The sequence below is a fragment of the Cynocephalus volans genome, chromosome 1 (assembly GCF_027409185.1).
Source record: "Cynocephalus volans isolate mCynVol1 chromosome 1, mCynVol1.pri, whole genome shotgun sequence".
NCBI classification, from domain to species: Eukaryota; Metazoa; Chordata; class Mammalia; order Dermoptera; family Cynocephalidae; genus Cynocephalus; species Cynocephalus volans.
Genome location: NC_084460.1, coordinates 98,987,710 through 99,013,465, shown reverse-complemented (window position 1 = coordinate 99,013,465; position 25,756 = coordinate 98,987,710). Strand labels below are relative to the sequence as shown.

At 37.4% G+C, this 25,756-nt stretch overlaps 1 pseudogene; it reads left to right on the top strand.

Moving 5' to 3' along the window:
- The first annotated feature begins 20,969 nt into the window (after positions 1-20,969).
- On the top strand, positions 20,970-21,405 carry LOC134383258 (anaphase-promoting complex subunit 15-like; annotated as a pseudogene).
- The last annotated feature ends 4,351 nt before the right edge of the window (positions 21,406-25,756 follow it).

Below are 25,756 nucleotides of genomic sequence, written 5' to 3'. Positions count from 1 at the left end.
GCCACATATTCTAGTCAGACACCTTATACTTTGCTTCACTGCATACTGTTTTATTTCCTTGAATGTCTTTTCTTATCTCTCCCTTCATAATGTAGAGGAATGGCTCTGTCATGGTGCCCTGGCAACCTTGCACATATTCATATAGGCCATAAAGGCAAAGGCTGGAACCAGAGCTAATTTGAATCTTGGCATCATGCCCTGCATACCCTGGGAGGCTATCATGAGACAGTTTCTCTTCACTCCCCAAGTTCTGATATAGTAGGAGGCTTTCTGTCCTATCTCCCTCAGGGTATAGCTACAGATTATAAATTTGCTTAGCCATCTAGAATTGACTCTTCAGCAATACAGTGCCCCCCTGGCCAGATGTGGCTATTAAGCACTTGAAATGTGGCTAATTATTATTATGTATGTAACTACAGAATACACACCGAGTTTCAAATGCTTAGTATGAAAAAATATTTTTTTGTTACTATAAAAATGTTAATCACATGTTGAAATGATAATATTTTGGATCTGTTAGGTTAAATAAAGGATATTGTTCAAATTAATTTCACCTGTTTCTCTTTACTTTTTACTGAGATATATTTGGCAATTAAAAATTGTATATATTTAAGGTGTGCAATTTGATTTGATATACATATACATTGTGAAATAATTACCACTATTAAGCTAATTAACATGTCTTTTAGGTCAAATAGTTACTAATTATTTGTGTGTGGTGAGAACACTAAAGAGCTACTCTCTTAGAAAATTACAAGTATATAATAAAATATTGTTTATTATGGTCACATTGTTCTACTTTACATATTCAGAATTTAGTTATCTAGCTTAACTGAAACTTCACACCCCTTGACCAACATCTCTCCACTTTGCCCTCTGTGCATTCCTTGGTAATCATCATTCTACTCTCTGCTTCTATGAGTTTGACTTTTTTAGTTTCCACATATAAGAGAGATAATGAGTATTTGTCTTTCTGCATCTGGCTTATTTCACTTAGCATAATGTCCTCCAGATTTATCCATGCTGTTGCAAATAGCAGTATTTCCTTCTTTTGTAAGGCTGAATAATATTCCATTCATCCATAAATGACATTTAGGTTATTTCCATATCTTGACTATTGTGAGTAATGCTTAAATAAACATGGGAGTGCAGATTATCTCCTGGAGATCCTGGTTTCTTTTGTATATGCACTTGGTAATGAGATTACTGAATCATGACAATTAGATTCCTAATTTTATGAGGAAACTTTATAGTGCTTTCCATAATGGTTGCAAAATTTACACTTCCACCAGCAATACACAAGTGTTCCCTTTTCTCCACATCCTTACCAATGCTTGTTAGCTTTCATCTTTCTGATAATAGCCATTGTATCATGTGTCAGGTGATATGTAATTGAGATTTTGATTTGCTTTTTCCTAATGATTAGTGATATTGAGCACCTTTTCATATACCTATTGGCCATTTTTATGTCTTCTTTTGAGAAATGCTTATTCATATACTTTGTCCACTTTTAAATTGCATTATTAATTTTTTGGGGGGGTATTTTTGGTATTGATTTGAGTTCCTTATATATTTTGGATATTGACCCTTTATCAAGTATATGGTTTGCAAACATTTCCTCTATTCCCTGGGTTCCTTACCTCTTTTGATTGCTACCTTGGCTATGCAGAAACTTTTTAGTTTAATGTAATTATATTTGTCTATTTTTTTTTTTTTTTTTGCCTTTTTCGCGACCAGTACTCAGCCAGTGAGCGCACCGGCCATTCCTATATAGGATCCAAACCCGCGGTGAGAGTGTCGCTGCGCTCCCAGCGCCACCCTCTCCCTAGTGTGCCATGGGCTCGGCCCATATTTGTCTATTTTTGCTTTTGTCGCCTGTGCTTTTGGTGTCGTATCCAATAAGTCACTGCCAAATTCAATGTTGTAAAACTTTTGTCCTACGTTATAGAAGTTTTAAAGTTTTTGCTCACTTTTTAAAAAAGATTTATTATTGTTTTATTATGGTAAAATGCACATAACATAGAATGTACCACCTGAACCCTTTTTAGTGTGCCGTTCAGTGGTGTTAAACATTGTGCAACCATCACCTTCATTCACCTCCAGAACTCTTTTCATCTTATAAACCAAAACAATAACTTCTCATTCTCCACTCTCCCTGGCTCCTGGCAACCACTATTCTGCTTTCTGTCTCTATGTTTTGACTACTCTAACTAACCTATATAAGTGGAATCATACAGTTTGTCTTTTTGTGATTGGCTTATATCACTTAATGTATGTGATCCAGGTTTATCTGTGTTGTAGTGTATGTCAGAACTTCCTTCCCTTTTAAGGTTGAATAATATCCCATTGTATGTACAAATATATACTGCATTTTATTTATTCATACATCTGTTGATGAACACTTTGGTTGCTTCAATGTTTTATCCATTGTGAATAATGTTGAAAGGAAAATGGGTGTACAAATATCTTTTCAAGACCCTGCTTTCAATTCTTTTGGATATATGGCCAGAAGTGGTATTGCTATATTGAATGGTGACTCTATGTTTAATTTTTGGGAACTGCCATGTTGTTTGTCACAGTGGTTGTTTCATTTTACATTTCCACCAATAGTGCACAAGGGTTCCAATTTTTCCATGACCTTGTCAACACAAGTTATTTTCTGCTTTTTTTTTTTGTTAATAGTAGCCATCTTAAAGGGCATGAGCTTGTATCTTATCATAGTTTTGATTTGCTTTCCCTAATGCTTAGTGTTGTTGAGCATGTGCTCATTGGCTGTTTCTATATTTTCTTTGGATAAATGTCTATTCAAGTCCTTTGCTCATTTTTGAATTGGGTTTTATTTTTTTGTTGTTGTTGTTAAGTTTAAATAGTTCTCTATATGTTGTGGAAATCAATCTTTATGAGATATATGATTTGAAAATATTTCGTCCCATTCTGTGGGTTGCCTTTTTACACTGTTGATACTGTCTTTTGATCCATAAAACTTTTAATTTTTATGAAGTCCAGTTTGTCTATTTTTTCTTTTGTTGCCTGTGTCTTTGGTGTCATGTCCAAGAAATCATCACCAAATTCAATGTCATGAAGCATTTGCCTTATGTTTTTTTTTTTCTAAGAGTTTTATAGTTTTAGGCCTTACATGTAGGTCTTTGATCCATTTTTGTATATGGTATTAGGTAAGAGTCCAACTTTATTCTTTTGCATGTGAATTTTCCATTTTCCCAGCATCATTTGTTGAAAAGACTATCCTTTCCCCATTGAATGGTCTTGGCATCCTTATCAAAAATCATTTAACCTATATGTGAGGATTTATTTCTGGGCCTTTTATTCTATTTCCTTGATCTAAGTGTTTGTGTTTATGTAAGTACCATTCTGTTTTGATTACTAAAGCTTTGTAGTAAGTTTTGAAATAAGGAAGTTTGAGTCCTCAAGCTTTGTTCTTCTTTTTCAAATTTGTTTTGACTATTTAGGTTCCCTTGAAATTTTATATAAATTTTAGGATGGGAATTTTCTATTTCTGCAAAAAGTGTCTTTGGAATTTTGATAGGGATTACACAGAATCTGTAGATTGCTTTGGATGGTATTCACATCTCAACAATTTCTGCTGAGAAATCTGTTGACAGTCTTAATGGGGTCCATTTATATGTGATGAGTTGCTTTGCTTTTTCTTGCTGTTTTTAAAATTCTCTTTGTCCTTGCCTTTGGACAATTTGATTACACTGTGTCTCTGTCTAGCCTTTTTTTGTTTTTTTCTCTTCTGTATGAGAAGTTTTAAAGGTCATAAATGTGAATGTCAATTTTCCTGCCCAGATTTTGGAATTTTTTATGCATTACTTTTTAAAATAAGCCAACTGCCCTTTTCTCTCTCTCTTCTCCCTCTGGGATTCTCATAATGTGTATTTTGGTTCATTCAGTAGTGTCCTATAAATCCCAAAGTCTTTCTGTACTCTTTCATTCTTTTTCTTTTTATCTCCTCTAACTGGATAATTTCAAATGGCCTGTCTTTATGTTCACAGATCCTTTTTCTGCTTGATTGAGTCTACTGATGAAGCTTTCTATCACATTTCTAATTTTATTCTTCAGCTCCAGACATTCTTTTAGGTTCTTTTTTTATGATTTCTGTCTCTATTGAACTTCTATTTTCGTTTATGTGGTGTTTTCCTGATTTTGTTCAGTTGCCTGTCTGTGTTCTCTTTTAACTTGTTGAGTTTCCTTAAAACAATTATTTTTAATTGTTTGTCAGGCAGTTTGTAGAGCTCTATTTCTGTGGGGCCAGTTACTGGTAAATTATTATGTTTCTTTAGTGGTGTCATGTTTCCCTGATTTTTCTGTGATTCTTGTAGCCATGAGTAGATGTCTAATATTTGAGGGACCAGTCACATTTTCTAGCCTGTGTGAACTAGCTTCAGTGGGGTAAGACCTTCACCTACATATGGGTGTGAGGGTGTTGGCTATGTGAGATGAAATGGCTCTGGCTCTGAGGTACTTAGCAACAGTTCTGGATTCAGGGAGTATATAGTAGTGTTGTCTCCATGGAACTTTGTCAGCCAAAGTTAGCTTGGCAAGGACTGTGGAGGTTCTCAGTGACCAATGCTGCAGGTGTTCACAGCAGTGGTGAGAGCTGTTGGGGTCCTTGATAGCAAAGGCTGCTCTGGTTCTACTGTTCCTCCCCTGGTCCTCATGGGAAAGTTTTGGCTGAGAGAATTCCCTCTTGGTACTGGGTCTCATGCATGGGTGCATAACTGGCAGTGGTGGCATTAGTGCCTGAGGTGTGAGTACCCACTGAGTGGCTGCAGAGCCAGCACCCTGGGCATGCAGACAGTTGCAGGAGGGGAATGGTGGCTTAAAAGCTATGGTAGGGAAGGGCACAGCAGCAGCTCAACCCCCAGGGGGGAAGCAGTGGCAGTTCTGGCTCTGGAGGGGTATGGTGCAGCATTGGCCCTTCTCCAATGGTGAAACGATAGTTACTCTTTCTTTGGTGGGTGTGCAGCAGCAGCTCCTTCTCTGGGGAAAAGTAGGCATAATGGTTAGGGCTCCACACAGCTCTGGTTTCAGCAGTAATGATGACTGTGGGAGACCGTGATGGAGAAAACTGCATTGTCTGCAGAGGTGACAAGAGCTGCTAGGGTTCTCTTGCTCTACTTTTACTTAATGGGAAGAGGTCATGCCAAAGGATCCCTCTTGGTGCTGAGTTGTGTGAGATTGAGGGATGGAGTGATGTACGTAAAGTGCTTCCTATACTATTCTATGTGGCTATCCTCAACCTCTGCCCCACAGAGTTTCTGAAGCTTCTTGTGTTCTTGAGTTCTCCCAGGGTTATTCTCATCAGCATATGGTTGTTTATTTACTGTTTTTATTGGGGGAAATGATGAACATTGGGTCCTCCTAGTCTGCTATATTGCTAATGTCACTCTCCTTTCTACTTTTTAAAATGAGGATTCTAGAAAATTTAAAATACATTATGACTGTATCACATTTCTATTGGACAAAGCTAGTCCAATAGGGCTATTTTCAAACATCTTGATAAAAAATTAACAAAAAGCACCAAAGTATTTGAGTGTATGCTTGTATAATCCTAGAAGACTTGATAGTTTAAAACACTTAGGTCATTAGTATGGTTTAGGCAAAACTTCTAGGTGAGTATCTGAATTTTAAACTTTTAAATGAATGTTTTGGTCTGTGCATGGCTTTCGTAATAATTGTTTTGCATTTGTATGCATGTGGGATATTTAACAACTCCTCCATTCTCCATAGAATACTATGCCCATCTCTATCATTGTATATATCACATTCCATTCTGATAGTTGGTTTACACAATTTCACTCAGTACCCTGAACTGTGAGTACATTGAAGGTATATTCTCATCTGTTCTTCCCAGTGCCTTGTTCAGTGTCTGGTGGTTTATGTTTGCAAGAAAATGTTTGTTGAATCAACCAATAAATTAATTATTTAAATGTCTGTGGTGTCAGATGTGGTCTAACATTCCCCAAACCAATGAATATATGGACCACGAAGAACTGTACACCAAAAATGTTGATTTCAAAAAGTCAGCACATTTTTAAGAAACATGAGGTTTTGAACAGAGAGAGAGTGACATCCGTGTCTTAACCCCAGGATGCACATGTTTGAAGGCACGAATGACACTTTTTTACAAAAGTCAATTTCATACCGTATCCCTGGAGTGCCTAACACATGAATTGTCACATTTCAACTTATTTGCAACTGCTGTATTTTATTTTTCTCTTCAAGATCAATATGGATTTTAGTAATTTTAGTGCCCTAGAGAAGTCACACATTTGAGCAAGGCCTCTGCTCTAATAAAGCAGGTAGATGACCCTTAAATTCTATGGAATGCTATATTGCTGTTTTGTTTCACTCAGTGACATAAAAGACTAGAAAATTTTTCAAAAAAGCCTAGCAGCAGTGAACCAGAGGAAAAAATAAAAGAAAGAAGTTTGGAAAATTCATGCAAGTCAATTGCTTACTTCATACCACTTAGCCTCCAGCATTCAAAGCAGGTTTAAAGTAGTAAAACCAATATGTAATATTATTTTTTAATGTGGTTCAAACAGGTTTCAAAGATAACTTGCCTTGATGTTAATTTTTAGTCTTTGCATACTTCATTTACTTAGTACTTATCTGCTCAAACCACAGTAAATTTATTAATATGGTGTTTATTTATATATTAATCAAGATTCTCCAGAGAAACAGAGACAATAGGATGGAGATACACACAAAGAGGCTTATTATGAGGAATTGTCTTTTCTCTTAAAGAGAAGCCCCACATCTGCTGTCTGAAAGCTGGAAACCAAGGAGTGTAGTTCAGTCTGAGTCCAAAGGCCTGGGAGCCAGGGGAGCTCATGGTGTAAGTCTCAGTCCGAGAGTGAGAGAAGACTGATGTTCCAGCTCTAGTGGTCAGTCAGGAGGGGTGACTTCTCACTCCCTCTGCCTTTTGCTGTCTTCAGTCCCTCACCAGATTGGATGATGCATACCCATATTGGAGAGGGCAATCTGCTTTAGTGAGTCTGTTGATTCAATTACTAATCTCATCTGGAAACACCATCAAAGACATATCCAGAAATAATGTTTAGCCAAATGTCTGCACACTCCAGTATCCAGTCAAGCTGACACATAAAATTAATCATCATAATTTGTTACCAGAAAAGCCTTTTGTCTGTACCTGTATACTCTTTGGCTTGTATTTAACTTTTACATGTCTAATTTGGTAATCCTTTATTCCTACTAATCACAAATAGAAATTCCTAGCTATCTCCAAGGAATTTAAATTTACATTTGATTTTGATGTAATTGACACATGCTGTTTTTGGTAACAATTCATGTTGATGTTTTCTTCTTGAACTTGACCAGAATAATAGCACATCTAATAATATAATAGAAATTCATGGGGAAAACAGCAATTCCATATGTCACTCAAAGCAATGGAGATACACACACACATGTATATCACCTTTTACAGAAATTTAGCTGTAACAGTTTGTAAAATGATCTTACATATTTTTTTCTTATTTAATCTTCATTTCTATATTATTATTCTCAAAAATCAGAGGTTCAGAGAAGTTAAGGAACTTTCTCAACATCACTCAGCTTAAGGGTATGACTGTGGTGCCAGTGAACTCTGGTCATCTAAGGGCACATTTTACAGACAACTTGTTAGGAACATAGTTTTTCATTATGTGTTTTATAAAACATCTTACTCAGCCTTGAGAAGAAAAGCAAAAGTACCCTTCTTTCTGGAATAAACCAGCCAATACTCCAAAACAATAAACAAATATATCCTTGCATAAACAAACTTTATTGCCAGCATTAAGGCAATTGGTACTTCGGTTTCTCAAATTCTGGTAAAGCTTGAAACAGAGTAGTGCTGTAGTGTTTTGTAGTGTTTCAGTTATATTATCTAGAGTCTACTTTCCATAGCTTCCTGTAATGGCATAAAATCAACAATTTATTTTAGTTTTGCTTGTTAATTGCTTTCAAAGTATTAACTAATATATGCCCAATTGTGTTAGAAAATAAATAGCCTCAATCCCTATTCCCTGGAACAGTGGTTCTCAACCTTATATTACCAGAATCCTTTTTATAATTTGTCCCTCCACTGATGGTTCAGACAAGTATTCTGTCTTTCAGACAAACTTTTTGCAATAATTAACTGTGGTCCTTTCTTGGGGAGATAGGATTTTTCAAATACATCATTAATTAGTTTGAGGACTCTTGTGGCTATCTTGGATGTCTAGGTTCCCAGAATTCTAGCTCTCTCATGCTGAAGTTTGGCTCTGTGGCCGGTCCACACATCCACACCCATAGAACAGGCAGCACCTTCTTGATGGGACTGGGTCAGCACTTCTAACACTCCTCTGTCAAGACACACTCCCCATCCTAAAATGCCTACATTTTCACTATTTCCTTGGGTGAATCAAGTCTAGGCTCCAGAATGGTCTAATTTTGAATTCAGGATAAAAAGGTTAGAACTGAGGAAAATCAAAGGAAGTTGACTAAACGAGGGGGGCAGAATGTAAAGTGTGTTAAGCTGAGGAGGTTGTGGGAAACTTGGAGACAACTTGGGAACAGATGTTTGGGAGGTGATATTAAGGCAGTGAACAGTGACTAAATGGTAACTTATGTCACGGAGTTTAGTTCAGCCTTATGCTACCACAAAACACAAACCATCTTCTATTTCATTTTACTTATTTCCCACTGCAACTACAAATGTAGCTTTCTTTAGAAAACTAATTTTTTTCTCTCCTGCTTTCATCTTTTTGTATTTTTAGTTTGGTGTGATATTGGTGCAATACGATTTTCCTGGTAATGTCTGGGCTCAAGTTTAAGAGGGTTAAAGAGTTCTTATAATTCTATTGAACAGAGTTTATGGATATTGATTATTAACAAAAATTAAAGTCTTCAATTAAATGAATAATATGGATATTGAAATAGGATTTATTGTAGGTTATGTTATGGTATGAGCACTACTTTTAGCCTCAAAAAAAAAAAAACTATCCTCCAGCTTTGTAGTCATGAATATGTCATTTACGCTCTGTAAGTTTTAATTCAAGATCTACTTTAGCTTGGAATGGAGAATGCCTGAGGAGGCTTCTGGAAGTGGTGTTACCTCACATCAGGTGAGAGAACACTAAGTATCCTTGGTAATTTCATTGGGAGACCTTATACAAGATAGGGTGGAGAAGCTGATTAGGAATTGTGAAGTCATATTATGAAGAAAAAGCTAGAGAAAAGATTTACAGTATAATTGTGCTCAAACCAAAAAGTTCAGTCTGAAATATTAGCTGAAATTGGGCTCTTATACATTTATCCAGATGCTGGAAATATTGCTTCAAGTACAAAATCTTTACTAAAGAAATAAAATAATGTACAAAAATCTTTGTGCGTATATAATATTTTTTAAACAGTAGAATGGCTTCTATTTCAGATTGGGTCAGAGCCATGGTTAGCAAATCAGTTGTAAATCACAGTCTGAGTTTTTGTTTTATTTAAACTTTTAAAATTTTATTTTAATTCAAATTTATTATTATTATTTAAGTTTTTATGTTTTAGGCCAGTTTTAGCTTCACAGCAAAATGGAGAAGTAGAGAGATGAAATATTTTAAATAACTGTAAAATATAATATACATTCAAAAAGACATAAAGCATAAATGTATTGCTTAATGACTCAGCGTGAATGCAAGTACCTCTGTAGCCATGTCTCAGTTCAAGAAATGGAATGTTTCTTCAGCACCCCCGAAGCCCTCTGTGACCCTTCCCAATTGCAATTCTGCCTCCTTCTTACAAGTGACTGCTAATCCACCTTCTAGGGTAATCACTCCTTTGTTTTGTCTTATAATTTTTACACTAACGAATGCATTCTTAAACAATAGAATTTAGTTTTGCCTATTTATAAAGAACATATATTTTTGGCTAGAAACGATTTAGCATGTGTAGCAGTTCATTACCCTCAGTATTGATTAAGCACATTCAATATGATTCAGTTACAGTATGAGAGACAAAGCGTGTTTCCCCAAACAGCCTAGCCATTTATTTATTATCAAAAAGTTAATTGATTTTCAAATAATTTTTTTATCCATTTTTAAGTTCTTTTCATCTTGATTCTTCCTTTTTATCTTCCTGCCCCTTTAAAAATCTCACTGGAAGTAAGTGTTAAAATAGTCTCATAATCATAATGGTTTTTGTTTTTCATTTTATTTATTTGTTTATTTACTTATCTTTGCAGCTGGCTGGTATGAGGATCTGAACTCTTGACCTTGGTGATGATTTTTTTTTTTTAAAGTCTTGAACTGTTTTTATATTCATGGCTGTAGACTGTTTCAACTATGACTTTGATTGAACTAATCAACTGCTGTTTGTCTACACAACAGTGTGACTGGCAGAAGCTGGGTGGTATTGATTATTTCAATCTTGCTGACATCTATAAAGACTGTTGAGCTGTTTAAAAGAAAGTTGTGGCTTGGACAGATCTTAGAACCATTCTGCCATCTCCTGTGTAGACCAGTCTATTGATCTCATAAACCTTATGGATGTACTTCAAATTGTTTTACTTGTACAAACCAATCTAAGAAGAGTTTATCCCTTTAAAAAGCAGCTGCCAGGTATAGAGAGGCTAAGAGTTCAATGCCTCAGAGTATCTGGGGCTAGTAGAAAAAAAATGAAGTTATTTTTCTTCAGATCAAAAAAGACTAAAGGGACAAAGACTCCAACACATTAATAAATGAGACATGGCCCTTTTCACTGATCCCAGATATTAAAGTTGCTTTTCTGAAGTAAGAGTTTTATTTTTCAAGGGAGACAGGGTCATGGGAGAAAGAAAAAGATCAGAAAATGAAAGGTGATGTTATATCAGACTAGTTATAATTAATAAATGCTATTGGAAACACTGTGAGAAATGTCAAGAAGGTAAAACATAATTTTAAGTGACTATTGTAACTAGAATACTGTTTTAAAAAATGCTTTCAAATACAAATTTATCTTATCGAATCTAGCTCAGTCACAATTAGATTAAAGATCAGAGGCACACTGAATGATTTTAGCATATACTGGATTAATCTTTTTTACTTCATCATGTGAAAAAAGATAAGTTACTCTATGACCAATGTCTCTTCCTTCTTAGGGGAATATTACATAACAACATGTTAGAAGACTTCGTAGGATGGGAAATTTAAAATGTATTAAAAAATGGAATAATATAATGATCCCATGTTTTCATCACCCAACTCCTGCAGTGGTCAACTCAGGGGCAATGGTGCTCTATGTGGACACCAGGCCACTTTATTACTAAATTACATTTTTGTATGTATCTCCAAATGTAGGAAGTTTATGATCATTTTTGTAATTATCACTGATGTTTTATGTTTGTAAAATCATTTCTGTCAAGTAATTACTCCAGTTTTTCTTCCCCCACACAACTATTCTCAAACATTTGTGCGGGGGCGAATCATCAGGAAAGCATCTGGGATATGACTTCAGATGTGCTTTTTAAACACACATGTTGGATATTATAATATTGTTAATCTGTAGAGCACACTTTGAGAAATAGGACTGTAGAAATTCATATTAGAGTTTTCAAGTAATTCAGTAAACTTAAAGGAAAGTGTTTCATGTGAAGACCAATTTTAAAGTTTTTCTCCATGTTGATGATAAGTATTTAGAATTCACCAAACAACTTTTTTGTCATTTCCCCTTATGCTGATTCTACATTTGTTCTCTGTTTAATAATTTTTAAGTTTAATGTAAGTGACATCTAGATGTTCTTATATAAGTTGTGTTTTTATCACCTCTTTTAGGGGGTATTTGTTTTAGAAAGCACATGTTTTGGATCCTGTCAATAATAGTTACTATGGGAATTATTAAATGCACATTTAATTGTGTAAAATGCAAAGCTGAAGTGCTCTTTGGGAAGGAAGGGTTGAATTTGGATGACTCTTAGAAAAAAATAAACAGTAGCTAATACAGAATGTCATTACTCTTATTAATAAAAAAAAGTTAAAAAATATCATACTTCTGGTGGAGAAAAGCTTGGGATACTCTAGCTCCTCTTTCTGACTTGGCTCATGGAGAGAGAGGCAAGAAAATGAAAGATGAGCGAAGAGACTTAAAAGTCAGGCTAATAGTTGGCCCAAATTCTTGGAGTAGATGGATCACTGTGAGGAAGAGCTAATGACTGCTCATTTTATAAGTTGTAGGTAAACTCTTAGGGATTCCTATTTGAGAGACAATCAAAATCTTTACCTGTTCAAGAAAGTTTAAATAGACGTTGAAAAGCACCTTAAGTAAGCATTGTTATAAAAGATATGGATCTCTATTGGCCAAAGGGGAAGTCTGACTGGAAGGATATGTTATCACCAAATGTCCAAAACAATAATGAAAATCAACTGTTCTGCCCATAAAAAACCCTTAAAGTTTTGCCTTCATCAGGGTTCCCCATGCTGGACTCCAAATGAAAGGCTTTCAGACCAGAGATCTAAGTTTTTAGACTTACTTTCTTAAACATTCCAACACTGCACATTTCCTTTTTTGTTCTTCACATGGTCTCTTTTCTGGTCTCAGGCTAGCCCTAGATATGTCCTTGCTTCATGCCATAAGCTGAGGATATAATTCAGGCTCTTGGGATCATGATTCTTTAGGTCCCTTCCCCTGTCTCCTGAGTATCTAGGAAAAGAAGGATTTAAAAGGTACCTGGATACCTTCTTTGTGGGAAGCTCAGGGTTCTCAGGTTCTAGGCTGGCTCCTGTACTAGTTACCCACACCCTTTCCCAGATGCAGTCAAAGACAGATTTCTTTGCAGAATGTTTTAATCCTCTAACAGGTGCTTCAAATTTTGGAAGGAGAGAGACTTTTACTACTAGTCCCCTAAGAAAAACAAGTTGCAAGAGAGCACCACTTTCTGTTTAAAGTATGGTGGTTTCCTATATGGCCTCATTCAATAGGGCCTCTGGAGCCTGTGGTCTAGTACACATATGAATGATGGCATGGATAGACCTGGAGGAAGAAAAATAGAGTAATTAAGGTAGAGGCTGGTAACTTCCATCATGTTTAGTTCCTTCTACTTTTAGTATGAATGTAAGTGTGGGTGTTGCAGTAAGGCTCGAAGAATATCTCATACCCTGGGCCCAGTGCTACTTAACGTAATTCTCATACAGTTGAGAATATATTTGAGGTCCTCCAAAGTCACCAGTTGTACAAATCAGCTAGAAGTTATTAGTGAATGTAAAAAGCATATGTGGTATTGAGGGTTGAAGAAAGCAGTGGAGATAAAATTCATTTTAACAGAAGAAAATATTATAGGTAAAAGAATATGGGAAGCTGTGTTCAAATTCTATGATGTCAAGGTAAATAGGCCAGGAATGGGCTAATAGGCAGTACAGGAATATAGATTCTCTAGTGATTGGTGGGTATGCTCCACTAGACCACTGGTCTGTGATCTCTGAGTTGGGCTTTTTTAAGTAGTCTGTGAATTCCTTAAACAGATCAAAAGCCAGAAACCATCATGGAGAAAAGTGTTCTTATTTTAGAGGATATGTGCTTAAGCATTTGGCTGCAAAATGTCATAATATCTGCAACTTACATTTAAATAGTTTGTTAAAAAGGGAAAGAGGCATAAAATGAATGTGGCAAAATGTTAGCAATTGGTGATTTTACTGAAAGCCACCATTCTTTCAATGCTTCTGTGGCTTTGAAAATTTTGAAAATAAATGTTGGACAGTAAAAGAAACAATATAAGCATATTTATAAGTATAAAGGTAAACACCACATAAAATAATCAAAGGGGTTGACACTGATTGTCTCTGGAGAGAAAAATCTGATAATAGTGGCTGACTGCCATTTTTCATTATATGACTTTAAGTACTGTTTGAGTCTTTAAACCCTGTGAATGTATTACTTTGACAAAAAGTAAACACTGACTTTAAAAGAAAAACAAAAGGAAAAAGACACATGGGAGATCAGATTGCCAGATGCTTCATAGAATTAGAAAATCTTATTGATAACATGCTGGAACAGTTTTACCTACATGTATAAGGAAAAAAAGCACACCATCTAGATGATACACGCTCACCCTAGGAAAAGGGTTGTCTGGCTATGACAAGGGCTACTGCAAGGCTAACGCTGATGTCATGTATCCTGCTCACAGTGCTGATTGTCTAGCTCTTAGTCCTGTTCATGACGCCAGTTGTAAAGATAGGCAACCACACTAGTTGTCACGGCTCTTTTACCTCCTGGTAATCCTGCACCAACTGGGCTGATTGCTGAGCTAAGGCTGGGTCTGGAGCTCCCAGACCTCCTCAAGCCTATTTACAGACTGGGTAACAAACCCTTCACATGCCAGGCTGGGTCACCAGACCCCTTCATGCTGGTCTATTGGCTAGGTAACTGGCCACACGGTCCTTGGAAGCTGTAGGTCTGGAAAAAAATGGCTGTGCAGGGTGGGCGCCTGAGGCAGTAAAACACCAGCCAAAGTGGCGCTGCCTTGCAGGCCCATGTACTCCACCCACACACAATGTTTATGGAATGACCGTGAACCTGCTCCAAGGTGAGAGGATCCTGACCGAATTGTTCCATTTTCCCAACAAGGGTGATACCCACATGAGGGAGCAAGTCAGGGATAAACTATAGGAAATCTAGGGTTCAGGAGAGGTCCACTCAATTCAGACTTTCTTAAGAAGTAATCTGTGAAGAATTACAAGACCTTGGGCATTTCACAAATCAAACGACATCACTATTTGATTTTACTGACTCACTGTGAAAGTCATTGTTTATTTCTTAGCTTCCTGGATAGGTTGTAAGTGCCCAAGAAAACTACTAACTACTGATTCTGGTTCAAGAGGTCAGAGATCAACAAGTTCTCTGAGGAAGAGATCACTGTGGGTAAAGGAATGCAGGGAGCTACCTTCACATTCTGTGATTGTGATGGTGAAAAGCTCACCATTCTTGTTTTTACATTTTTATTTAAATGCTGTTTAACAAAAACCTCAGGTGTCCTGAGGAGGCGGAAACCCTCTGAGGATGCTTCTCTGTGTCACAAAGGTTATATCAATATGCTGGCCTCAGCTTTGGTCTCTAAAAGGGAATAACCTCTCTGGCAAGAACAAGGCCCCAGGCACTGATTGATTATATGATGGTACTCTTCACTATGGGGTATAGCTGTTTGATTTCTTTGAGATTCCCTCTTTGCAGAGAAACTATCTGTCTGGAGACCTGGCACAGATTTAGCAAGTGATATGATCATGGCAGTTGGTTGGGCAGGATATGTAGGCAATGATATGGTGGCAGTAGTCAGAAGTGATACCAGTATGTGCCAGTATGGAGAGCTGTAGCCCCATAGGAACTAGTGTGGTCATAGGTAATAGCCAGGATGGGCCCTGGACTATTGAGTAGTCTGGGCAGTGGGCAAGTGACAGGACTAAGTAGTTGCCATGCTCCCTGTATGTGATTTAGGAGGATAATCAACAAATTTTTTTAAATTTTAACTTCTCAATATACATTGTCATTGATTTTCGTGACCCTTTACCCATTCCTCTTTCCCCCCTTCCTCTTTCCCCTCCCCACATGCCTACATCATATCTGTTCATTTGTCTTAACAATTTCAAGGAATTGTTGTGATTATTGTGTCTTCTTTGCCCCCCTACACTTTATTTGTTTGTGTGTTTATTTATTTATTTTTAGCTCCCACAAATAAGTGAGAACATGTGGTATTTCTCTTTCTATGCCTGACTTGTTTCATTCAATATAATTTTCTCTAAGTCCATCCATGTTGTTGTGGATGGTCGTATTTCATTCTTTTTTATAGCAGAGTAGAATTCCATTGTGTAGATATACCACAGTTTCCTTATCCACTCATCTGATGATGGATGTTTGGGCTGCTTTCAACTCTTGGCTATTATAAATAGTGCTGCAATAAACATGGGAGTACAGGTATCACTTCAGTATAATGATTTCAATTCCTCTGGGTATATTCCTAATAGTGGAATTGCTGGGTCATATGGTAGATCCATCTGTAATTGTTTGAGGAACCTCCATACCATTTTCCATAAAGGCTGCACCATTTTGCAGTCTCACCAACCATGTATGAGAATTTGTTTTTCTCCACAACCTCTCCAGCTTTTATCATTCTCAGTCTTTTGGATATTAGCCATCCTGACTGGAGTGAGATGGTATCTCAGTGTGGTTTTGATTTGCATTTCCTGGATGCTGAGTGATGCTGAGTATTTTTTCATGTGTCTATTGGCAATTCATATATCTTCCTTTGAGAAATGCCTATTCAGCTCCTTTGCCCATTTTTTAATTGGGTTATTTGGTTTTTTGCTGTAAAGTTGTTCGAGTTCCTTGTATATTCTGGATATTCATCCTTTGTCAGATGTATATTTTGCAAATATTTTCTCCCACTCTGTTGGTTGTCTTTTCACTCTGTTGAGATAATCAACAATTTCAACAGGAGGGATAGGCTTACATGACCAAGGTGTAGACCATGATGTTGCTGGATATTTCTGAATTTAGGGCCAGTGAATCTGAGCTTTAATCTTCTTTGTCTGCCTTGTTATTCCATTCTTGCTCCTGGGTGAGGTACCAGAACTACATAGCCTTATCAGTCACTGATCTTGTGTACTGTCAAAGTTGGTAAATGATCTTAGTGCCCATCTGATTATAGATTGTCAGAAGCTGCAGCTCAGTACTGAGCTACCTTGGAGGTGATGTGATCCAAATGGCATTGCTTCAAGATAGAGGAAAGATTCTGACCCACACCAGACTTTGTGTAAGTGAGCAATAAGCTTTTATTATGTCAGGCCCCAGAGAATTTGGTCTATCTTTACTGTGGCAGCTAGAGCTGATTATCCTAAGTGGGATATGACTTGGAGGAAGAAATGGAAGATCTCCAGGTCCAATGGCATCAGGGACTTCAGATGCACTGGTGGGGTAAGGATGCTGAGTTCTAAAGTAGGAATACATAAGAATGTAGATTCCACAGCTGTGATTAGATTGCCTTCCTGGTGCAGTATTAGGAGGACTGCTTCAGCAGCCGCCACGTGTCAGGCTCTGCAAGAAATCTCAGTTGCTACTTAGGGAGACTCATGCAAGGAGACAGAGGCTCATAAAAGGTTTTACTTTAGGGTGCCCTTTTGTGTGCATCCCATATATCTTCCTGAGGAACCCTGGTGAAAGGGGTGTGAAATAACTGCCTAATCTCCAGTCCTGGATCAAAAGGAGACTAAGTCAGTCATTTAGTGTTTGCTCAGATCCATCACCACCCTTCTGCAGCTCTCCTCTGTATCACTAGGGGTTGTTCCTGTTGTTTGCCATTTGGTTTGGCCAATGGAGGGAATGCAAGGAGACTGGAAGCCAGAAAAGTCGAGAAGCCAGAGTTTTATTTCCCCTTTCACTCTGACTTGGGAGATATTTATGTTGTTGACTGTGCCTCTTTTTGCAGAACCAGCTAACCATTCAGTTCTTCTCTCTACAGACCTAATTTATATTGGCTCTCCTTGGCTCCTGGGTCCTAGTAATTCCATATTCTTTTTTATCCTTGAAGATGTAGGGGTAGTAGTGACTTTCTGCTGTCACTAACATAAGGCTTCCCTCATCACCCCTTTTGGTTTTGCTTTTCCAACACTTTTGTAACTAGTTTTCCATATTCAAGATCTCTTCTGAACTACTCGGAGAGGGTTCTGTTTTTCTGATCGGATCTTACGTATTTGGGCTTTAGAGCTTGCAGAGGTCCCAGGAACCAGGTTTGGATGGGTAATGCATGGGGATGGACCTCTAGACAAAGGGAAAAGACAGAGGGTGATACCTTCAGTTGGTGAGGAGATCTGGAAAAAATTCTTGACAGAATGAAACCATGAGGGAAGAAGACATCTTTAATGGGGTAGCCATGTTTGAGCCATTAGGTAAGGAGTGTACATACTCTGTGACCCAGTAGCCATGTTTTGGTCTCTCAATTTTGAGTAGGCATATTTGGGAAATCTTCAGAGTATCTAACTAGCTCTCTAGCAGGCCCTGAATCTGGGTTACTCTCTAATAAACTCTCCTAATAAACAATTATACTCACTATCTCCTGGCATCTAGGGGAATACCTAGACCTTAGTAAGACAGAAACCTTGTCTCTGTAATGTTGAACTTTCAAGAGAGGGCTGGTCTAAGGTCAGTTTTCTTTTCTATCCAGATGGTTTGCCTTCTGCAGATGGTAAGGCCCACATTCAGATTCTCAACCACTTGCTAGTAAAGGGATTGGGCTGTGCCAGGGCTTAAAAAACTTAGATTCAGGTTCACAACTGCAATTATTGAGGTGAAAAACAGAGACAAAAATAATTAATAAAATTTTCACATTTTCTGAACACAGTGAAGCGTTATTTAAAAGATAAATGTAATTAGCACTGCCTGTTGATACAATAGAATTTTTTTTATCAACTTAATGACCAAATAGGAAAATGCACTACGTTCTACCAATAGTACTTAACATAGACTTAACTAATCTTCACTTACATTTTGGATCATTTAGTTAGTGTTCCAGTATAATCTTTAAGCACTCACTTAGAAATTGCTTTAATTGGTTTCATTAAATTTCTACTCAATTCTTCAAATATAATTTACTATTATTTTTCTTTAAGTGCATTTACATGTTTGTAAAGAACAAATGATGCCATAATAATATCCTTTAAAAATTTTAGTATAAGTATCCAGATTTTCTACGCATAGGAAGTTCACTATTCACACTGAAATGTGAGAGAAAAAAGAAAGAGGTGAACTTAAATGCCATGAACTTAAATTTGTTCTAAGCTTTTGGAGAGAAGATATAAATTGCTAAGGAGGAACTTTAAAGACCAAACCGAAAAACACTCCATTTCTTTGCAGTATGCTTCATTTCATGCATTTTTAAAACTTAACCAAGGCAATATGTACTTGTGGTGGCAGAGATGTCCCAGGATTGTTTGCACAATTCTGCTCAGGCAAACTGGGTCAGGCAAGGAGGCATGGTTGAAATGGCAAATCATTCTAGTTCTCTTTCACGTCTCTCTTCTATCAAGCTGTCTGTAACCTATCATTTAAGGCCAACTCAAGTCTTACTTCCTTTGTACAGAATTCCTTTTTTGGGAACCCTCTCCCCTTTCTAACCTCTAGTTTTACTGTTAGTGCTTGTAATTAGCACATTACATAGTGGAAATTTTTATTCCAATTTTTTTGCACAATCTAATATATATATTTTCCCTTCAGATATGACATTGTTTAAATTGAAAAAAAAAATCCGGAGGGCAATGTATGCATTTTAGAAAAATTCAAGCAATGCCAAATAGTTAAAATGCTGTCTTTCTGTTTTTCCTCTCCAAGCCTACTTCCCTCCCAGATGTAACCACCTGAACTCAACAACTTTCACACGTGCACCTTAATGCTTCTGTGCCTTTGCCTGTCATTTTTTCTCAAACTGGAATGCGTTCTCATATTCTCTGTTCATCTTTCAAGACTCTTAAAGGAGACATGCTCTATAAACTCTTCCTTGATACCCTCAGTCAGCATTCAGTGTTTTGTACTCTGTACTCCTTCAATATGTTGCTTGTATGACTATTTAGCACTCATTTTGTTCTTGTTTGATAACGAGTTCTTTAACCTATCAACTTTAGTATGATTTACTTTCTTTGAGGGAAGATGCCCATTTTACTCATCTCTCCATCTCCTACAAAATCCAAAACAGCCTTATTATATGTTTAAGTCATTGAATTGGATGTAATATGATTTTTTCATTATCTGTTTTATGAGGATTTGTCACAGCCAGACTGTCAGCATCTTTGGGGCAGGGACTGAGAGGTTTTGCTTTTCCAATCCAGTAAAAATTAATTAAAATATTGCAACCACATCTTTCTATAGCAATGTTATGGTCTGAATTTCCACCAATAGTCAAGCATTGAAATTTAATACCCACTGTGGTGGTACTAAGAAGTGGGACCTTTTGGGAAGTGATTAAGTCATGATAGCTCTGCCCTCATGAATGGATTAGGGCCCTTGAGAGAGTGGGTTCCCTCTCTTCTGCTCTTCCACTACATGAAGAAACAGCATATATCCTCTTTCATCCTACCGTGTGAAGACATCTAGACAGTGCCACCTATGAGGAATGAACTCACACTAGACATTGAACCTATTGGCACCTTGATCTTGGATCTTGGACTTCTCAGCCTCCAGAATGATGACAAATTTCTGTTCTTTATAAATTACCCAGTCTAGGGATTTTTATCATAGCAGCATAAATAGGCCAAAACAAGTGCTTTGTTTTTAAGATTTATTTTACATACATTGATTCTTTTGAACTTCACAACATCCTACATTAGCAGGCTGTATTATTCTAGAGAAAAAGGAAATACATGTGTTTTGAAGTCAGACAGACCTGAGTTTGAATTCTTGCTCAGCTACCTGCAAATTATGAGATCTTGGCTTTTTCGTGACCAGCACTCAGCCAGTGAGTGCACTGGCCATTCCTATATGGGATCCGAACCCGCGGCGGGAGTGTTGCCGCGCTCCCAGTGCAGCACTCTACCAAGTGCGCCACGGGCTTGGCCCAAATTATGAGATCTTGGGAAACTTCTTTAACCTCTGTTAGCCTCAATTGTCTCATACGAATGAATAAAGGCTAGTCTTATAGAATTGCTGTGATGAATGCATAACATGCATGTAAAGATGTGTAACACATGTGAGGCATTGAGTATAAGTGAAGATTCCCTAGGAAATAGAGGCTTAGATTGGCTAAATGATTTTCAAAGGACATGTGACTATCACTTGCAAAGCCAGGACTGGAATCTAGGCCTCCTGAATCTATGTGTGTTCCCATGCCTGTCTGCTTGTGCCTAAAGTCGGGGCTGAGGCTGAAGATCCCTGCAGGAAGCTGAAAACAACTCTCCCCTGCTATCATCCTGCTACCACACATACTCCAAGGCCTAAAATACTACTGCAGGCTGCCACCTCCTGGCACAATGAGGAAACTGAGGCTTTGAGAAGTTAAGTGATGTGGCCAAGGTCAATTAGCAATCTAGAAGTCATGCCCAGCTTGTTCCCCTCACTCTTGCCTTGTGTGTGACTAAGACATTGTGGTATAATCTGTATTGACCCTGTGTGGAGGAGACAGAGCTGCAGCAGCGGGAACATCAGTGTCAGGCCTGACTTCAGAGCATCACAGAGAAAGACAACAACCTGCTACCTATTGGCAAGCCAGTTTCAGAGCACTATGATGATGAGAATGGTGAAGATGAGGAGGATAGTAAAGGCTCAGAGAATGAGGACATGCAGGATATGGGCAAAATGAATGATTACAGTGAGTAACCTGGTGATGGAGAAGTCAATGAGGTGGATGTGGAAGGCAGTGAACAGGATCAGGATCAGTGTAAAACAAAGGTAGACAAAGCAGGGTAGCCTCAGGGACGTTACACTCCAGGCCAACCTGCCCTACACTCACACTCCCTGCAGAACCAACTGATGGCCTTTTTTTTTTTCCTTTTAAGAAGAAAAGAAAACCCACTACAGAAGAGACTTCTGCTCACCTGCTCTATTCAGGAGGAAATGTCACACCAAAGCCATCTTTGAGTAAGGAAATGCAGAGAGTAAAATTGTCAGTAATTTATTCAACTGCAGAGGTTTATTTGTTTCCCATGAGTGAGTGTCTAGTTAACATAAATTGGTTAAAATCAAACATCCAATAATTGAAATTATTTCCCATGAAGTGGAACCACACAGAAATAGGTATTGAGCTGCAGTGCCTTCCGCTTATCCCAACTCATTCTTTCTGTCAACTGTGCTCTCTCTCCCTTCCTTATTAAGATTTGTACAAATTTAAACAAAGTCAAATTAGGTTAGAAAAAAGGCAATGTGGCATGTGTATAGTTAAGCAAGAAGTTTTCTTTTATGAAAAGAATAAGCCTTCCCATGCATTCAGTCAATGTGCTCCAAAGTAAGGAGCCACTTCAGACGACTGGCTACTCACGATCAGGGAAACTAACTAGAAGAGGTAAAAGAAATAGGAAACTTAGAGGGACTTGGAGCTCCTGTGATGTCAAAGAAACATTTACTGGGAGGATTTTGAAGAAGTAAAGTTAAAGGCAATTTCTGAATTTCTACAGTATGGATCAGAGCTTCTCAAGTTGTAATGCACATACGAATCACCTGGGGATCTTGTGAAAATGCAGATTCTGGTTCAGTAGGCTCATGAGAGGGCTCTAGGTTTTCCTTCTGTAACAGACTTCCCGTCAGGCTGATGCTGCTGGTCTATGGACCATACGTTAAGCACTAAGGTTTTAGACTATGTTGACCATTTCTGGGTTACTAAAACACTGTGATTTCCTAAATAGTAGCAAATGTTTGCATTTTGAAAAAAACGCATTGGCAGCAGTAAACATGTCCAAAATAATAGTGTTCTTATCTGAATTAATGATGCTGAAGAGCCAAATAATGAGTCAAAAGTGAAACCCACGATGAGCTTGATTCACAGTGAAATCATCCTCAGAACCTGTTTTACTCCACATGAAGATACGCCCACATTGTTTCTCATGTCTCTAAGTGCTGAATTATTCATGTAATGCTTCAGAGAGCCTCCTATAAATCAAAGCGAGAGAAATGAATTGGGAATACTAATAGTGAGAAAGTTTGAGCTCCTAACCTGACTTACCTGGGCACTGTCTTGGTTATCTTTCTCTTGTTCTGACCAAATCATTCCTGGTGATTTAACTGCCCCTGAATATAGCCCCAGAGACTCTTTCATGGTGGTATGTGATTTTTAAGCTCTGTGAATTTAAAGCCTTGTCAGATGGATATTAGAGTTGATATTGAAATCTCAAAGAGCTTTGTGAGAGACCTTCTTGAGAAGATTTGCACTGGTTCATCCAAATGCTTTTTCTTGGTTAGCAAGGTTAGACTAATGTGACTCCATCATAACAATGATTATTTGTGATAGAAACACCTGATCAAACTCAATTTGTAGCAATACTTTTGTCATTCTATTTAGTAATAATAAAATGTTCTCTCCCCCTCCCCCAAACAATTTGGCTTATGTAAGGATTTAACTATTTTTATACATGAATTTCATTCATTCTCTTCATTTCTCTTGATTTTCTTTTGATAAATGACCCCTGAATATTAGGGGCTGGAATTTGACCAAGCACCTTAATACCCTGATCAGAGTAGTAAAAAGTTGAGCACATTATAAATTATATATAAAGCTTTAAAAGCAGATTGAAATGATCATTAATATGATACCAGTGGTTTTATGATATAAAAACATTAGCCTTTGATAACACTTTGTCTTACCGGCCTTACAAGATTGCTGTGAAGATCAAATGAGATAGTGCCTTTAAAAGTGATTTGTAAAGTCAAAATGGTAGTTCTGTCTTAAGTTTTTACTTCTACCAATCCATTTTACTTAAGGTCACCAGATTAATCTTAAAGCATCACTTTGATTACATTATTTCCTAACTCAAATACCTTCAATGCCCATCCCAACCTCTTTTTGATGAATTGGGTGTGGCTTCCCTTGGCATTTAAGAAACAATACACTGCCTTTCCAGCCTTATCTCCACCTATTTTCCTGTGTTAACCTCATGTTTCAAGGCTACTGGGTTACAGTATACAACCCCTGAGTTCCTGGACCAAATATTCTATTATTGTTTCTTGGATATGTCTACCTGTTTGTTCCATAGGGACAATACCAAATATATCTGAAATTAAGAGCATAAGTGTTCTTTATATACATTCGATTATCTCTATGTCAGAATAAGGGAGGTTTTCATTTGTTTCTTTTACCTGTACCTTTCTCTCAGGCCCACCCTCAATTAGAAATGAGTTTTTCTTTACCTGAATTTCTCCCTCAGGCCCGCCTTCAATTATTACGTACATCCATTAATTCTGTCAGATACTTTTTCAGGCCTAATGTCTAGTGGTTCTTTTATTGAACAGATATTTATAGAGCATCTGCCATGTGTTGGCTATTGTATCAGTTTCCTATTGCTCTTGCAACATATTACCACAAACTTGGTGGCTTAAAACAACATATTTGTTATGTTAACCTCTGGAGGTCAGGAGCCCAAATGGATCTGACTGGACTAAAATCAAAGAGTTGGCAGGGCTGCATTCCCTCTGGAGGCTCTAGAAGGGAATCCATTTCCTTGCCTTCACCTTCTAGATGCTACTTACGTTTCTTGCCTTGCAGCTCCCTTTCATCTTCAAAGCTTGCACTCACATCATTCCAGTCTCTGCTTTTGTTGTCATATTCCTTTCTTTGGCTCTGACTCTCCTGCCTTGTTCTTTCACTTACATGTATTGTCATGATTACATTTAGGGCCCACCTGGATAATCCAGGCTAGTCTCTTCTTTTCAATTGTCTTAACTTATGACTAAGTTAATTGACACCTGCAGTCACTTTTGCCATATTAGGTAATATATGCACAGGTTGTGGGTATTAGGATGAAGACATCTTGGGGCCGTGGGGGGGTTGGGGCAGCAGTGGTGGCATGATTCTGCCTACAACTGCCTTCCTAATCAGTGTGAACACAAAAGTCAATATCGCGATGTAGTTTCTGCCCTCAAGGAAACCAAAGACAGAGAAGTCAAATGAATGGACTTGTACAATGTACTGTAATTAATGCTATGAAATTATAATGAAAACTATATGAAATTTTTGGGGATCAGAAAAGGCTTTGAAAAGAAGTGATATCTTAGACATATGATTAGAATTCTATTTGAGTCTCTTTTTACATTTTAGGAGGGAGGGTAATGACACCAAAATAAGTTGGTACAGTAATCTAGTCTCTAATAGCATTAAGTAATCTGATTCTATCACTTTTATAGTGGTAGGCATACTGGCTTAAGACAGATATTAGTTCTACTCCAAAGATATAAATAAGGGTACTGTATCAATATATCATATTCATATACATATGAGGGTACTTCAGAAAGTTCATGGAAAGATTCATTTTGCCTTTCAATTCTATTTTCCACAAACTTTTTTGAAGTACCCTTGTATTTTTCATGTATATATTATACATAATTCAATCCCTATATAAGAAATATAACATGTATGTATATGGTACTTTTCTATGAGCAAAAGAGAATAGAGAAAGAAACCAGGCACAAATTTTGCCCTCTGGGAACTTACACTCTAGAAGGGATAGAAGACTTGCACATAAATATTCATAAAAATATGAGGCAGAAAGAAATGTCTGCCATAAGAGAGATACATATAAAGTACTGTGTATATAAAGGGATGGAAGGGAATATTTTTGTCTTAGAGAAAGCAGGGAAGACTTCACAAATAATTTCTGACTTAAGCTAGTGTCTCTAAGGATGGATGATAGGTCTTTGGTCATGTTAGTGATGAGAGAAAATAACACAAAAAAGGGGCACATATCTCCATATTGCTCCTAGGTAGAGGGGGAAAAAGTTCCTGCTGGAGATCTTTGAGTCTTTGAAGAAGCAGTAGAAGAGATGTGAATTCTAATTACAATTTTATCTATACCAAACAGAATTATTCACACACTTCTCTTGCTTCCACCAAGTCTTCAGAAGCATTTCTGCTGCAATGCTGTAAGGGAAATTTGTAGAAATAAAGCACACACTTCCTTGCTGAAATGGGAAAGATAAAGAAATTCACAAGGGAGAACAATACTGTGACTTAACATTTTCAAGAGAAAACACAGAAAAGTTTACAGCTTTGAGAAGTTAATCCATAATAATTTATTCAGTACATATTAAGCACTGACTCTGCAAAGCAGTGTGA